This window comes from Bos taurus, chromosome 2 (genome assembly GCF_002263795.3).
Source record: "Bos taurus isolate L1 Dominette 01449 registration number 42190680 breed Hereford chromosome 2, ARS-UCD2.0, whole genome shotgun sequence".
Classification (NCBI taxonomy): Eukaryota; Metazoa; Chordata; class Mammalia; order Artiodactyla; family Bovidae; genus Bos; species Bos taurus.
Window position 1 is genome coordinate 107,581,816 of NC_037329.1, and position 16,555 is coordinate 107,598,370.

Consider the following 16,555-nt stretch of genomic DNA (forward strand, 5'->3'; position numbering starts at 1 on the left):
CCTCAGAAGGGGGCCTCATTAGCTTCTCAGAAAAGCTGCCTCTGGGTCTGTGCCTGGTTTTTCCTAGTCATCCAAGGCTGGAAAGATGAGCATTTTTCTCTTTCTTGTATCCATCTCCTTTTACAGCATAAGTCAAGTGCATGAATACACTCCTGGAATCTCTTTTCCTGCCTTGCCAAACCCTTGGGGTTGCTTTCCATCATCTTAGGTGGGAAGAGAGCAAGAAAACCCTGTTCTGCTTCCTTTAGAAGAACAGGGGTTTATCGGAGGGCAAGGCAGTAAGGTGCTGGAGAAGACTCTTCAGAGTTCCTTGGAAAGCAAGGAGATAAAACCAGTCAGTCCTAAAGGAAATCAACCCTGAATGTTCATTGGAAGTTCTGATGCTGAAGCCGAAGCTCCAGTATTTTGACCACCTGATGGGAAGAGTTGACTCATTGGAAAAGACCCTGATGCTGGGAAAGATAGACGGCAGGAGGAGAAGGGGATGACAGAGGATGAGACGGTTGGATGGCATCATTGAACCAATGGACATGAGTGTGAGCAAGCTCTGGGAGATGGTAAAGGACAGGGAACACTAGCCTGCTGCAGTCCATGCGGTTGCAAGGAGTCGGACATAAATCATGTCACTGATAAATTTAGTCACTGATTTAGGAGTCACTAAATCAGTGACTAAACAACAACAACAAGGGCAGTAGTGGAGGGTCCTGCAGTGTTTGAGTCCGCAGTTCGGACCCCATGCTGTGAACTCGGACACACGGACTGCTTGCCAAAAAAGGAACTGGCATTCTTCTGGCTGGGCTCCAATGTACAGGCTGCCATCCACTGTAGCAAATGACCCCAATTCCTTCCCTTTTACTGATTTCATACTTATTTTAGCCTGTGTTTGCACATGTTTTGTAAATGCGGTCCAGTCAGGGAGTGGCCTGGCTGTAGCCTCCGAAAAGACTTGGCTTTTTGCGTAAGTAATCTAGCAGATGGCAAAGCTAGATATGTAGCTTCTAGATACAAGCCTTTCCCTGGGTCCCCTCTGGGCCGTCAGGGCTATGCCAGAAACTGGTTCTGGCCTGTGCTTAACACAGGGACAAGCATACTATGGTTTTAGGAGTGGGGCTTCCCTGGTGGCTCAGTGGATAAGAATCCACCTGCCAATGCAGGGAACATGGGTTCGATACCTGGTCTGGGAAGATTCCACATGCCATGGAGCAACTGAGCCCATGCGCCACAACTGCTGAGCCTGTGCTTTAGAGCCTGGGAGCCGCAACTACTGAGCCACACTTAGAGCCCGTGCTCTGCAACAAGAGAATGAGAAGCTCACATACCACAACTAGAGAAAGCTTGCTCACAGCAACGAAGACCCAGTGCAGCAAAAAAAAAAAAAAAAAAGACACTGTTTTAGGGGTGTTAATTGAGGGGTTTGGACAGGATTCAAGCCAGGAGAGGCAGCGACAAGCTAGGGCGTAAGGACCTGAGGTGAGGGATGAGGGGTGATGCTTGGAGGTGGGGGATGAGGCTTGAACACTTTCCACCGTCAGTACCCACCATGGGGGATTCTCATCAGAGAAGGCTCCACTTCAACGGGGTGATGTATGGTCTCAGCTTGTGGTTTTCCAGCTTCACTGTGGTTCTCCTGGGACTCCATTGAAAGGGCTCACTTGATATTTAAATATTCTCCCGTTTCATTTTCTTCTCTCTCTCTGAGGAAATTGACTATCAATGGGAACTTCATAGACAGTCCTGAGCTGCAAATTAAGCTAAGCCAGCAGTCCTGGGATTTACAATCATAACCTCATGGAATTGAACCATTAACTAATCTAAACACGAGTATATTAAGTGGCCAGCCCTGGCTTCAGCAATTTTCAGCAGCACCTCGTCCATCAATAACTCTAAAATGGCTGGAATTGCTGTCGCCTCTTTAATCAGCTCTCAAGCCTCGGGAGGCTGACAGATTCCTGTTTTCTGCCTCCTTCATGTTTTCTCTGAAAGAATTTCAAGGACCCAGATGGGATGTCTTTTTTTTTTCCATCCCTCGGGGGATCATGTGATACAACTTGAAGGCTGAAGATAGTAAAACAGAAAATTAAGTGCTAAATGTTCAAGTGTCTTAAAATGTATCTGTTCTTTTTAAGAAGGACCACTTTATTTGAACAAGAAGAACAATCGGCAGAGCTCACTAGGTACAGAAATGACCAGTGAGTTGTAAAAGAAATACTTGTTCAAGGTAACGAGTCAATAAGGCAGATTGACCTTGAGAGCAGGAGTTGTTTTTTTTATCAAGGTCTCCACGTAGCGAATACTAGTCCTGACTGTAAATGTGTGGACCTGGGCTGGCGTGCCTCCCTCCTGATTCAGGCTGCTCTTGCTCAGCGGTTGCTGAGGGATGGGGATTTTAGGTGATGGATGTACAGCATTAAGTAACATCACGAGAAAGGGATTCTGATTAGAGTCACACTGGCTTGAATCCTGGCTTCACCATGGACTTAATCTCTCTGTGTTTCAGTTTCCACATTTCTCGGGGAGCTGAGATTGATTTCTGCCTTTTGGGGTTGTTATGAGAGCTGTGCCTGGCAATAGTTATCTAAGTATTTATTGCTATGATGATGAATTTGTTTTCAATGATTCTGGTTAGTTAAAGAAAAAGTCTCAGTGTCATGCTAACATGTCTTTAACACCCTCTCTAGGCATTTGCTAATTTATCTTTAATAGAGAGCAGGGCTTAGTTTCAGAGTCAGCTAGAATGTAATGATACTGTTTTTCATTATATTTATTTTTTATGATTGTTTCCTATTTATATGGCAAGTGAAACTGGTTTTCTCTTTATAACAGTGACAAATTTTAAAAAATTTTAAAAATTTAAATAGAAATATAGTTGATTTACAATATTGCATTAATTTCAGTTGTACAGCAAAGTGATTCAGTGATTTCAGATTATTTTCCATGAGAAGTTATTGTAAGACATTGAATATAGTTCTCTGTGCTATATAGTAAATTCTTGTTATCTATTTTATGTATAGTAGTATATATGTATTAATCCCATACTCCTAAATTTATCCTTCTCACCCTCTCTTTCCTCTTCAGTAACCATAAGTTTGTTAGAAAGAAACTAGAAAGTGATATAACTTTATGAAAATAACTTTACTTAAATAAATTGTGAGCTGATATAATTAAAAAGATACATGTACCCCTATGTTCATAGCTCTATTCATCATAGCCAAGACATGGAAACAATCTAAATGTCTTTCCACAGATAAGTGGATAAAGAAGATGAGGTATCTATAGACAGTGAAATATTAGCCATAAAAAAGAATGAAACGATGTCATTTGCAGCAACATGGATGAAACCAGAGATTAGCATACTAAGTGAAATAAGCCAGAAAGAGAAAGACAAATACCATATGATATCACTTACATGTAGAATCTAGACTATGACACAGATGAACCCATCTATGAGACAGAAACAGAATCACGGACTTAGAGAACAGGCTGGTGGTTGCCAAGGGGGAGGGGGCTGGGAGAGGGATGGAGGGGGAGGTTGGGGCTAGCAGATGTAAGCTTCAGTATTAGACAGCATGGTTAAACAACCAGATCCTACTATACAGCGAAGAAAATTATGGTCAGTATCCTATGTTGAACCATAATGGAAAAGAATACAAAAATAGAATGCATGCATGTATATAACGGAATCAATTTGTTATACAGCAGAAATTAGCACAACACTGGAAATCACCTATGTGTGTGTGTGTTAGTTGCTTAGTCGTGTCTCTTTTCGACCCCATAGATCGCAGCCCACCAGGCCCCTCTGTCCATGGGATTCTCCAGGCAAGAACACTGGAGTGGGTTGCCATTTCCTTCTCTAAAAGGAACTATAGAAAGAAAGAAAGTGAAGTTGCTCAGTTGTGTCCAACTCTTTGCAACCCCATGGACTGTAGCCTATCAGGCTCCTCCATCCATGGAATTTCCCAGGCAAGAGTACTAGAGGGAAATCACCTATCAGATCAGATCAGTCGCTCAGTCATGTCCGACTCTTTTCGACCCCATGAATCGAAGCACGCCAGGTCACCCTGTCCATCACCAACTCCCAGAGTTCACCCAGACTCACATCCATCGAGTCAGTGATGCCATCCAGCCATCTCATCCTCTGTCGTCCCCTTCTCCTCCTGCCCTCAATCCCTCCCAGCATCAGAGTCTTTTCCAATGAGTCAAATCTTCACATGAGGTGGCCAAAGTACTTGAGTTTCAGCTTTAGCATCATTCCTTCCAAAGAAATCCCAGGGCTGATCTTCAGAATGGACTGGTTGCATCTCCTTGCAGTCCAAGGGACTCTCAAGAGTCTTCTCCAACACCACAGTTCAAAAGCATCAATTCTTTGGCGCTCAGCCTTCTTCACAGTCCAACTCTCACATCCATACATGACCACAGGAAAAACCATAGCCTTGACTAGACGAACCTTTGTTGGCAAAGTAATGTCTCTGCTTTTGAATATGCTATCTAGCTTGGTCATAACTTCCTTCCAAGGAGTAAGCGTCTTTTAATTTCATGGCTGCAGTCACCATCTGTAGTGATTTTGGAGCCCAGAAAAATAAAGTCTGACACTGTTTCCACTGTTTCCCCATCTATTTCCCATGAAGTGGTGGGACCGGATGCCATGATCTTTGTTTTCTGAATGTTGAGCTTTAAGCCAACTTTTTCACTCTCCACTTTCTCTTTCATCAAGAGGCTTTGTAGTTCCTCTTCACTTTCTGCCATAAGGGTGGTGTCATCTGCATATCTGAGGTTATTGATATTTCTCCCAGCAATCCTGATTCCAGCTTGTGTTTCTTCCAGTCCAGCGTTTCTCATGATGTACTCTGCATATAAGTTAAATAAACAGGGTGACAATATACAGCCTTGACAAACTCATTTTCCTATTTGGAACCAGTCTATACTTTGATTAAAAAAGAAAAAATTGGTTGCCAACATTTAAAAATGGAACAATTTCAAAGAAAAAAAAGTGAGTTGATTTAAACAAAAATATTAAGAAAATTCTATGTGTAAGCGGAAAATGAAGAAGACAGAATAACAGTGGGTCATGACTAACAGAAGTAGTAGACTAGGTCACCTTGTGTAAAAGAATTTCTAGCTCAAAAATATTGAGGTTGGAGACACCTTTGGCATTTTTATATTCGGGTGAGAGTGCTGAGCAGGAAGTTTCCTCTGGTTTCCTCCTGTCTTTTAGTCTCTCACTTGTGAATGGCCACAGGAATGAGTCAGTGGGTCTGCCGAGGAACCCTCATCTTAGTCCGATGCCCTCCCCACGACCCCGTCCCCTCTGACCCCTGGGAGTCAGGCTTCCAGAAGAAATAGACAGACTCGGATCCTCAGCGCAGGGCATGGGGGCGGGGCTGTCCCACCACAAGCTGCTGCTGCTGCGTCGCTTCAATCGTGTCCGACTCTGTTGCGACCCCATAGACGGCAGCCCACCAGGCTCCCCCGTCTCTGGGATCCTCCAGGCAAGAGTACTGGAGTGGGGTGCCATTTCCTTCTCCAATGCATGAAAGTGAAAAGTGAAAGTGAAGTCGCTCAGTCGTGTCCGACTCTTCACGACCCCATGGACTGCAGCCTACCAGGCTCCTCTGTCCATGGGATTTTCCAGGCAAGAGTACTGGAGTAGGTTGCCATTGCCTTCTCCGTCCCACGACATGGGCAAGTGGAATTTTGAAAAACTGATAATTTCGATCAATCATGAACAACTGACATGGCTTGGGTAAGCCTGAACCCATGGCTTGTCTTTCCTGACAAGGGTCCTCACTCCTAAATGAGGCAGAGCAGGTCTGCCAAGTCTCAGGAAAGCAAGGGAACTGAGCACGAGCTATTTCCACTGCGGGGGTGGGGGTGGGGGGGGTAGTTGGGGGGTGGGGGTGGGGAGGAAGGCTGGGCAGAAAAAGAAGGAGGTGGAAAGACACAAAGAACATTTTTAGATACTACAGATTAACTGGTTTAAAAAGATGGAAATGAAAAATTCTGGAAATGTCACGATGTTAGTGAGTTATTATAAAAAGATTTGGGGCTCATCTGAGGAAAACGTGAGTAACATAAGCCATACATTAATGGATCACATGGTTGGTTAAATGTAGGCTTTTAATGAAATCCCCAACTGTGAGAATTTCTGTTTCTCTAACTATCCCTTGGACCTCCAGAGTCCTTGTCTTGGGGCTCCATCCTAGGGGAGTTTGTGCCAGCTCTCAGCTGGTTCTATGTGAGGGGAGGTAGGCTACATAGCTCCACCAGAATGTCCCACGGTTACTGTAAACTAAAGCATCCTTGACTTTTTCTCTTGAAATCCCATATTTGCATCCATAGTATTCCTGGTATATAGGCCCCAAGGTTCAAAACCTTTGGGGCCAGAGTTCAATTTTCCTTCCTCTTTATGTCTCCATCCAACGACTCATTACTTTCTCATTTTGTGTGTGTGTGTGTATGTGTGTGAATATTACATGATTATTGTGAGCTCAGTGTCTTTATGTTTATTCTTCTGATTTCCACTGCCAACTCCCTCAGCTGATTCTTCAATAAACTGGAACAAGACCTGTGTCATCTTATGTCTGACTCCTTTTATAAAAAAATTATTTATTTTTAGCACTGAAGTGCAATTGATTTACAATGTTTCAGGTGTACAGCAAAGTGATTCAGTTACACATTCACACACATATATTCTATAAATATGTATTTCACATCTTCTTTGTCCATTCACCTGTTGATGGACATTCAGGTTGCTTCTGTGGCTTGTTTGGCTATTGTAAACAGTGCTGCTATAAACATTGGGCTGCATGCACCTTTTCATATTAGAGTTTTTGTCTTCTCCAGATACATGCCCAGAAGTGGGATAGCAGGATCACAAGATAACTTTATTTTTAGTTTTTATGAGAAACCTCCACATTTGTTCTCTAGGGTGGCTGCACTGATCTACATTCCCATCAACAGTGTAGGAGGGTTTCCTTTTCTCCACACATTCTGAAGCATTTATTTTTGTAGAGGTTTTGATGATGGCCATGCTTACTGGTGTGAGGTGATCCTTCATTGTATTAATAGTTTTGATTTGCATTTCTCTAGTATTCAGTGATGTTGAGCATCTTTTCATGTGCCTGTTGTCTATCGATTATGTCTTCTTTGAAGACATGTCTGTTTATGTCTTCTGCCCATTTTTTAAAAATTGTTTTTTTTTTTTAATGTTGAGCTATATGAGGTATTGGGAGAAGGCAATGGCACCCCACTCCAGTACTCTTGCCTGGAAAATCCCATGGACGGAGGAGCCTGGTGCGCTGCAGTCCATGGGGTCGCTAGGAGTCGGACACGACTGAGCGACTTCACTTTCACTTTTCACTTTCATGCATTGGAGAAGGAAATGGCAACCCACTCCAGTGTTCTTGCCTGGAGAATCCCAGGGACAGGGGAGCCTGTGGGCTGCCATCTATGGGGTCACACAGAGTCGGACACAACTGATGTGACTTAGCAGCATATGAGGTATTTGCATATTTTGGAAATTAATCCCTGTTGGTTGTATTGTTTTCAAATATTTTCTCCCATTCCATAGGTTGTTTCTGAATCCTTGATTACAGTTTCAGGCACATAATTGGTGCTTAAGAGGTATTTACTGGATTAATATAAAGGTGTCTCAGTCTTTTTATATTTTGCTGGGGATGTTTTTGTTGCCTTGGTGGGGAGAGAAATGCTCTCATGATACTTTGGTCCAGCTTGAATCTCTAGGCCTTCCCTGAAACTAAAGTCTTCATGGGGACCAGTTCTAGGGATCTACTCTTACTTGTCCTCCTAAAAAGTCCTATCCTGGGAGTATAGGAGGGTAAGTGGACATCCATGGAGCTTCATCACTGGGTGCCCAGAAGGTCAAACATATCAAGGTATGAATCTGCAGGCAGCTGGGGGCTGAAGTTGCAGGTAAACATCACTAGAGATGCTCTACCTTGGGTCCTTGAACCTGAAGTTAACCCAGCCTCTGCTTTCACTTCTAGTTAGTTTTCAGAGAATCTTTTTTCACTGGGGGAACCTAAGTTAGCATTTTTTACTACTAAAGGTAACTGACAAACCATAGGAAGTATTTATATACTTAAACTCAGTCCTTGTGTGGAGAAACACTTTGTTGATGTAAGCAGGGTGCTTTATTATAGATAGATTTGTCCTGTGCTCATTGAATAAATTTGGCTTCCCTGGTGGTTTAGATGGTAAAGAATCCACCTGCAATGCAGGACACCCGAGTTCAATCCCTGTGTTGGGAAGATCCCCTGGAGAAAGGAGCAGCTACCCACTACAGTATTCTTGCCTGAAGAATTCCATGGACAGAGGAGCCTGGCAGGCTATCATTCAGGGGGTCGAAAACAGGCATGACTGAATGACTAACACTATTACTACTACATTGAATAAATAATCAGACTTTAATGCTGGGGGTTCCTGTTGGAGTTGAGAGGAAGATGGCTCATCACATTTCATTACACATTTTTCAATAGAATCCCCTTGGGGTAAATATTTCATATTCTGAAATGATTTGCCATAGTGTCTCCAGAAAGATTTCTTATTCAACAGTAAACTGGTTGTGTTATTTTGATTACTTTCTCACTCCTTGGTAATTGTCTCATTTTCCTTTTGTAAAAGGAATTCAGACACCTAACACAATTGCACCTTGACACCAGTTCAAATCATCATGAAGAATTTTGTGGATAGGATTCAGTGTGTTGTGAATACCTCCTTTTTCCACGTTTGGTTTCCTCCAATCATCCGTGATTCAGAGGTAGCACAGATGTTTCCAGCTGCTGGAAAATGAAGCTTGAAGTTCATGCTGATAAGGAGAAAAATACCTAATTCAAATTCCAAGGATTATTTGACCTAAATCAATTTCAACTTGAGAAAATGGGGTCAACTCTCTTTACCCCAGAAGAACCACCCTGGTGATTAAAAAGTAAATCTTGGAGAATTAAATTATATTGCTGGTCAGCTTTCATATGCATACTTAGGGAAAAAAAAACCCAGAGCATCAAAGACTGTCAGAATAACTCAATTTAGTGATGGTGGCAAAGCACTGCTGAAAAAAAGGCTTTTCTAAGGCAGCGAGCTTTGCTCCAGGGAACTGCCACACACTTCAATTGGTATCTAAGAGAAAAGGAGAAGTCTTTCAAATGAATAATTTTATGACTTTCAACCACACACATACTGCTTGAATATCAAATTATTTTAAATGAGAACTTCAAAAAGATCTACCTGTTAAATGAGTAAAAAGCCCTAAACCACTGCCTAACAGAGCAAAGAGATTTGGATTAAAATGCCAAGTGGAAAGGGATCTGGGGCGGGACACTGTTAGATCAGGAGTCCCAAGACGTGTCCAAAGAAGAATTTACCCTCTGACGGAAGGGGGGCATTGACCCCAGGATTTTAGAGACAAATGTGCAGTTGTGTTAGGTGTCTGATTTCCTTTTACAAAAGGAACACGAGACAATGACCAAGGAGTGAGAACAACGTAATCAAAATAACACAACCAGTTTACTTTTGAATAAGATAATCCAGCCCTCCTTGTTTTACAGGTGAAAACACTGAGGCTGGAACACAGGTGTCTTGCCAGACCCCACCCCCAGCCCATGCAGTGTCTAGTCTAGACACATCCCAGGTTGGTTTTTTCTGAGCAACACGGGGAACAGCTAGTGGTTAACTGGTCTGAGTTGTGGGATTAACAAAGGATAAGTGGTTTATATATGCCTACCATCCTAGATGTTGTTCAGTCACCAAGTTATGTCCGACTCTTTTCGACCCCATGGACTGCAGCATGCCAGGTGTCCGTGCCTCCGATATCTTCCTGAGTTTCCACTAGTTCATGTCCATAGAGTCAGTGATGCTATCTGACCATCTCATCCTAGATGTTATTTGCTTTGTCCAATACCTCTAACCCTTAGCTCACTGCTAAGGTAGGGATTTTCAGGCATCCCTCCCTTATCCTTTATATCAACAAGAAGATATATAAACATGAAGCTGTCTACTGGGTATTGTAGAGGAAAAGTGAAGTTCTTTCTAGTAGTTGGAAGATGTGAATTCTTGTCTTGAATATGCCAACAAAGAGCCACATGTGACCCTGGGTAGCTGGTTTATCCAAGATGAGCTTCAGAAAAGTGGGCTCGTGGATTGTGGCCCCAAGTTTCTTCTTTCCCAGGGAAGCTGTAAAGAAAATACAGGCTCCTGAAAGATAAAATGTTCTGTGAGCTGGGAGATATAACAAGAGGGTATATTCCTCATGTCTTTTTATTTTGTATTTTTGATGCTTTGATATCTTGGGGCTTTGGTGACTCTGGAGAGATCTCCCCTCCCAGGGACAGCTAATTCCTAGAGATAGCCAATGGCTAACCTACAAGTTCACCGATCCAGAGCCAGTGTCCCCAGTCACCTCCCACATCACATTCATACCCGCTGGGTGGCTATTCTCCTGCCTAATCACATGAGGGCAGGTACCAGACACCTAGACACAGCCCCTCTGCCCCAGTGCCTGGTGAATCATTCGAACTAGCCAGTGCTAAGCCTGCTTACCCTGCCTCACCCCTGTTTCTTCACGTGGAAGCCACAATAAAGGCTCTGTCTTTTTTTTTTTTTTTTTTTACTGTTTATTTTATTTAAAAAATTTATTTATTTGGCATGCAGATCTACCGGGAATTGAACCTGGGGCCCCTGCATTGGGAATGCAGGGCCTTAGCACTGAACCACCAGGGAAGTCCCACACAATAAAGTCTCCTGACCCCGTTTTCCCTCTGCTCCTTCTGCCTCTTGACTGGCCCTGGTGCTTCCTTATGTGTCTTGAGGTGTCCTGGCATGGCCCCTTTTTGGGGGCCTATGAGTATAACAATCTTTTAAAAAATAATCAACTAATTATTATTTTAAAATTAAGACTTTATTTTATAGGAGTAGTTCAAAGTCCACAGCAAAAGTGAGGGGAAGGTACATAGATTTCCCAGGTGCCCTCTGCCCTCACACATTTATAGCCTCCCCTAACTATTAACATTTCCCATCCCCAGAGAGGTACATTGGTTACAAATGATGAACCTACGCTGACCCAAAGTCCATGGTTTATATTACTGTTCACTCCAGGTGTTGGGCGTTCTATGGGTTTGGACAATTGTATAATGACACGTACCCACTACTGTGTTATCACACAGGGTATTTTCACTGCCCTAAAATTTCCTCGTTGCTCGATCTATTCATCCACCACCAACCCTTTGTAACCACGGATCTTTTTATTGTCTCTGTAGTTCTGCTTTTTCCTGAATGTGGTATAGTTGGAATCTCACAATATGGATGCTCTTCAGAATGGCTTCTCTCACTTTGTAATGTTCAGATAAGTTTCCTCCATGTCTTTTCATGGCTTGATACCTCATTTCCTTTTAGTACTGAATGACATTCTGTTGTCTACAATGTACCACAGTTGATTTATCCACTTACCCTCTGAAAGACATTTCGGTTGCGTCTAAGTTTTGGTAACTACGAGTAAAGCATATATAAAAATCCACGTGCAGGTTTTTGTGTGGACATAAGTTTTCAGCTCCTTTGAGTCAGTACCGAAGATTGCAATTGCTGGATCAAATGGTAAGGGTATTTTAGCTTTGTGAGAAACCACTGAAGTGCCTTCCACAATGGCTGTACCGTTTTGCATTCTCAGTGAGAGTTCCAATTGCTCCATGTCCTCTCCAGCATTTGGTGGTGTCAGTGTTCTGGATTTTGGCCATTCTAAAGTAGATAGTAGTAGCTCATTATTTTTATCTACATTTTCCTGGTAACAATGATGTGGAGTATCTTTTCACATGCTTATTTGCCATCCGTATATCTTCTTTGGTGAGGTGTCTTTTGAGATCATTGGTCCGTATTTAAATTTTTTTTTTTTTTTTAACCGTTGAGTTTTGAGTTCTTTGTATATTTTGGATAACGGTTCTTTATCAGATGTGTCCTTTGCAAATAATTTCTCCCAGTCTGTGGCTTGTCCTCTCATTTTCTTCCTCTCATTTTCTTCTCATTGTCTTTCACAGAGCAGGTGTTTTAAATTTTAATGAAGTCTAGCTTATCAGTAATTACTTTTATGGATCATTGAAAACACCAAACATGCCTTTGATATTTTATCTAAAAAGTTATCATGTACCCAAGGTCATCTAGGTTTTCTCCTATGTTATCTTCTAGGAATTTTATAGTTTTGTGCTTTACATTTGGATCTGTGATCCATTTTGACTTAATTTTTTTTTAACAGGTATAAGGTCTGTGTTTAGATTGTTTTAAAAACATGTGGTTGTCTAGTTATTCCAGCAACATTTGTTGAAAAGACATAAACTATCATTTTCAATGGCAGACATTGCCTGATTTTCTGATTGTTCCATACCTAAATAATACACAAATCTATATTTAAAAACAAGGTCTAGGTACTTCCCTGATATCCAGGGGTTAAGACTCCACACTTCCACTGTAGGGGGTACAGGTTTGATCCCTAGTCAGGGAAGTGAGGCCCAACAATGTGACCAAACACCAAAATCAAAACAGAGAGTCTGATTTTTTATTTATCTGGGATGGGATGCTGCTTGGGTTAGCAGCCGTGCCTCTGCTGATCAGTGTCCACCTTTGCTGGCTTGTTCAGTCCAAGGTCTGCTTCTAAATCTTGGGGGCCTAGCGTTCAACCCATTTCCAGTGGGGAGTGGTGACTCAGAGCTGGATGATGGAAATAAAGAGCAGTTCCTCCTCAGCCTTGCCCAGAGCCGTGGGCAACCACACTCTCATGGGTTCAAAAAGAATTCTAGATTCTCTTTCTCCACCTCTGTTTCTGTTTTCTCCTTTAGCTGGTGTCTCTGATCCCCATTCTCTGGTGCCATATGTGTATTCTCCCATTGTACCTAATCATCTGCCTAGCTTTTAAAAATTTATGGAATTTAAAAAATTTATAACATTTTAAAGTTTTTCTCCATATAAGTTCTGCACATTCCTTATGGGGTTTTTCCTTTGTTTTGTTTGTCTTGACTTTTTGGCTTTTTTTGATTGCTCCCTTTTAAACAGATTTTTTCTTTCATTATATTTTCAAATTAGTTATATGTATGTAGCATGCTATTGATTGTCATATATAAATTTGTACAGTTATCCACCTTATTGAATTTTTCTATTGATTTCAACAGTTCTTTTTTTTTAACTTGATTCCCTTTGGTTTTCCAGGTATCGAGTCAAAACTAGCTGCAAATAAGGATAATTTTTCTTATTTATGTTTATGACAGTCTCTCAAGAGCAATGTTAAATTATAGTGGTGAGAGTGGGCATTCTTTTCCTGTTTGCTTGGCTTTTCAATTTGGTTGCATGAGGGTTCTGCCTCTGGTCTGGGATACCGAACCTGAGTTCTGACATAGCACTCTGGTCTCTCATTGGTTGAGAGTCAAAGATATTAGCAGGTCCAGAGGTTCTCACGGCTTGGAATCCACTTAAGAGGTTAATGGACCACTTAATCTTTTCCACATCTCCAACAGGTATCCCTGTCCCCCTCACAACTTCTCTTTTGGAAATTCCTTCAGCTTGACCTGTATTTTTCAAGAGTTTAGCAAGTAATCGTAGGGGAAAGGAACCACAGAAAAAAGAAATAGTCACAAAACTATTCAATGAATTGTATAATTAGGGAGACATAATGAATGTATTTCTAAGTATTTTTGCCCTTGAAAAATTTTAAATTACTCAGCCAGTGACAGAAATCCAAATCAACTTAAATTAAAAAAAGAATTTTTTGGTACCTATAGGCAAGCTGCAGGGAGACTGGGTTGCTCATTCCTGCCTCCTTCGAAGACTGATTAACCCCTAAAGCTGGTGCCATGGTGTAGGCAGCTCTGGAGATGTTGTCTGTAACATAATAATAACCGTCTATAGTGGCACCCCACTCCAGTACTCTTGCCTGGAAAATCCCATGGGCGGAGGAGCCTGGTAGGCTGCAGTCCATGGGATCACGAAGAGTCAGACACGACTGAGCGACTTCACTTTCACTTTCATACATTGGAGAAGGCAATGGCAACCCACTCCAGTTCTCTTGCCTGGAAAATCCCATGGATGGAGGAGCCTGGTAGGCTGCAGTCCATGGGGTCGTTAAGAGTCGGACACGACTAAGCGACTTCACTTTCACTTTTCACTTTCATGCATTGGAGAAGGAAATGGTAACCCACTCCAGTGTTCTTGCCTGGAGAATCCCAGGGACGGGGGAGCCTGGTGGGCTGCTGTCTATTGGGTCGCACAGAGTCGGACACGACTGAAGTGACTTAGCAGCAGCATAGAACTGGTTAGTAAATCAGGCTATGTTCTAGGCACGTGGTATACATTCTCAGTTAACCCTCAGCACAACCCTGTGTGTGTGTGGTTATCCCATTTTACAAATGAGGAAATGGAGCCTTGGTGAAGCACCTCCACAAGCTCACAGAGACAGGGAAGCGATGGGCCTGGGATTTGGGGTCATTTTGACTGAAGAGCTTGGGTTCTTCTCTTCTGTACACTCTGCTATCCAGACCAAAGTGACCTCTTCCTACAAACTCCAGTTGGAAACATTCCTGAGTGTGGCCTCTGATTGGCCTGGTTGGGTCATTTGCATATCCCTGGGCCAATCATTGATGTCAAAAAGACCAGTTACTAGGATTAGTCTAGACTGAGTCATATGCCGATCTCAGGGCAAACGAGAGCCAAATATGATAGAAAAAATAATACATGTCCTCTCCAGCTCTTAAATCCAAACCTTCCACTCCAGGTAAGCCAGCCATCTTCATGTTCTGGGAAGAAACTTGGCATTCCTGGCTTCCCCACATCTTTGTGCATGCCATTCTTTCTCTTGGAAATGCCCTTTTCACCTAAAGTACCTTTCTTTAGGTAGCATCAAGCTTCCTTCCTTCCTGCTGATTTTGGGGAGTAGCTCTGTAGATTTCTCCAGTCGTTTGACTGATGAGAAGATGATTCTGTTTTCTTGGGGAAAAAGAAAAGCTTCCTCCTCTCACTTTTCTAAGATCTTGCTCACGCTTTCGAATTTTCCAGCTGATGGAACTTAGTTGGGAAGTCAGTGGCTCAAGGTGCCTGTGCCAAGATATTAGCATATACCCCCTGAAGCAAAGACACCACTGGAGCGCTCCATCTGTTTTGCCACGTTCTGTTATGTATGTGACAGCTGAGGGTATCTTTTAAGAAACGCAGTGTTTGTGAGTGATGTGTCTTAATAGAGAACAATGACACACACCAGCGTGCAGAACTCACTTTGTGGGAGCAGGTTTTCCACTGAAGCGTAGTTTGGAGTTTCAAGGATGTGTAGGAGGAATGGCAATCAGGGTAGGGTGGTGGGTTAGCGTGATGGCGGGAGGAATCTTTTCATTTCGGAAGAATTGTTGGCAGCTGAGACTCCTCCAGAATGCATGTCTTACAACAGGGTGGACTCGATTTTGGAAAGACAACCCCCGAGGAGTTGGCTGGGGCCACTCCCCTCTCTTTTTCCACCAGGTGAGGGAGCACTTCATGTGTGACAAGTCACGTCTGACTTGTGATTCTGGATATCTCTAAACTTGGGAGCGGTTGTATTCACTTGGTCAGTGTGGTGGTTATAAAACATGGCTCCAGACTTCCGTGGCGCCCTTCTTGTCAAGGGGTGGGATCTGTGTCTCTTCCTGTTGATTCTGGGTGATTGTGATCACCTTGGCCAGTAGAGTGCGATGGAAAGTCTAGAAAAGGCCTATGAGGCTTCCTTCTGGTCCTCTCACTGTGCTTGTTCTCCAGAGACGCCATCTTGGGAAGCCGCCTGCCACCGTGTTTTGAGAAACGTAACCCACAAGGAGAGGCCACGTGTAGGCAGGTGTGCTGGCCAGTCCTTCAGCCGTCCCAGCCCCAGTGCCAGGCGTGTGCCTGCAGAAGCCAACTTGGAAACCCCAAATAATCAGGAAGCCGAAAAGAGCCATCCCTACGGTGCTTGCATTCCTGACCCCTGGAATCTGCTAGGGCTTCCCTGGAGACTCAGACTGTAAAGAATCCGCCTGCAATGAGGGAGACCTGGGTTCGATCCCTGGATTGGGAAGATCCCCTGGCTGTGAGCAAAAGATGATGGTGGTTGTTTTATACCATGCAGTCTGAAATATTTATTATAAAACAGTGATACCAGAGTCTTTTGGCATCAACTACAACTGAGGGCCCCAGAACCCCCTTTGGCTCTGTGTGTTCTGTGCAGAGCAGGGTTCTTTAAAATACTAGGATTCCAGGCTCTCTGGTGGTATTTTGTAAACCTTCTAGTAAGTAAAACAATAATGACCTTTCCCAGGATTATTTTCCCAGCTTGAGTCTATTTTGACATCTGGGACCTCTGCCCTACTCTATCAACCTTGATGGAAAATTCCAATGGACCTTTTCCTTCTTTAGCTATATTTAGTTTATAAGAAGCAAGATCTGACACCCTATCCCCAGGGTTTGCCAGTTTATATGGAAGATTTGTTCTCAATACCTTTCCTTCTCCTGTCATATTATTCATCTCACTGAAAATGAAACTGGGTTTTTAGATTGTGGAAACTTC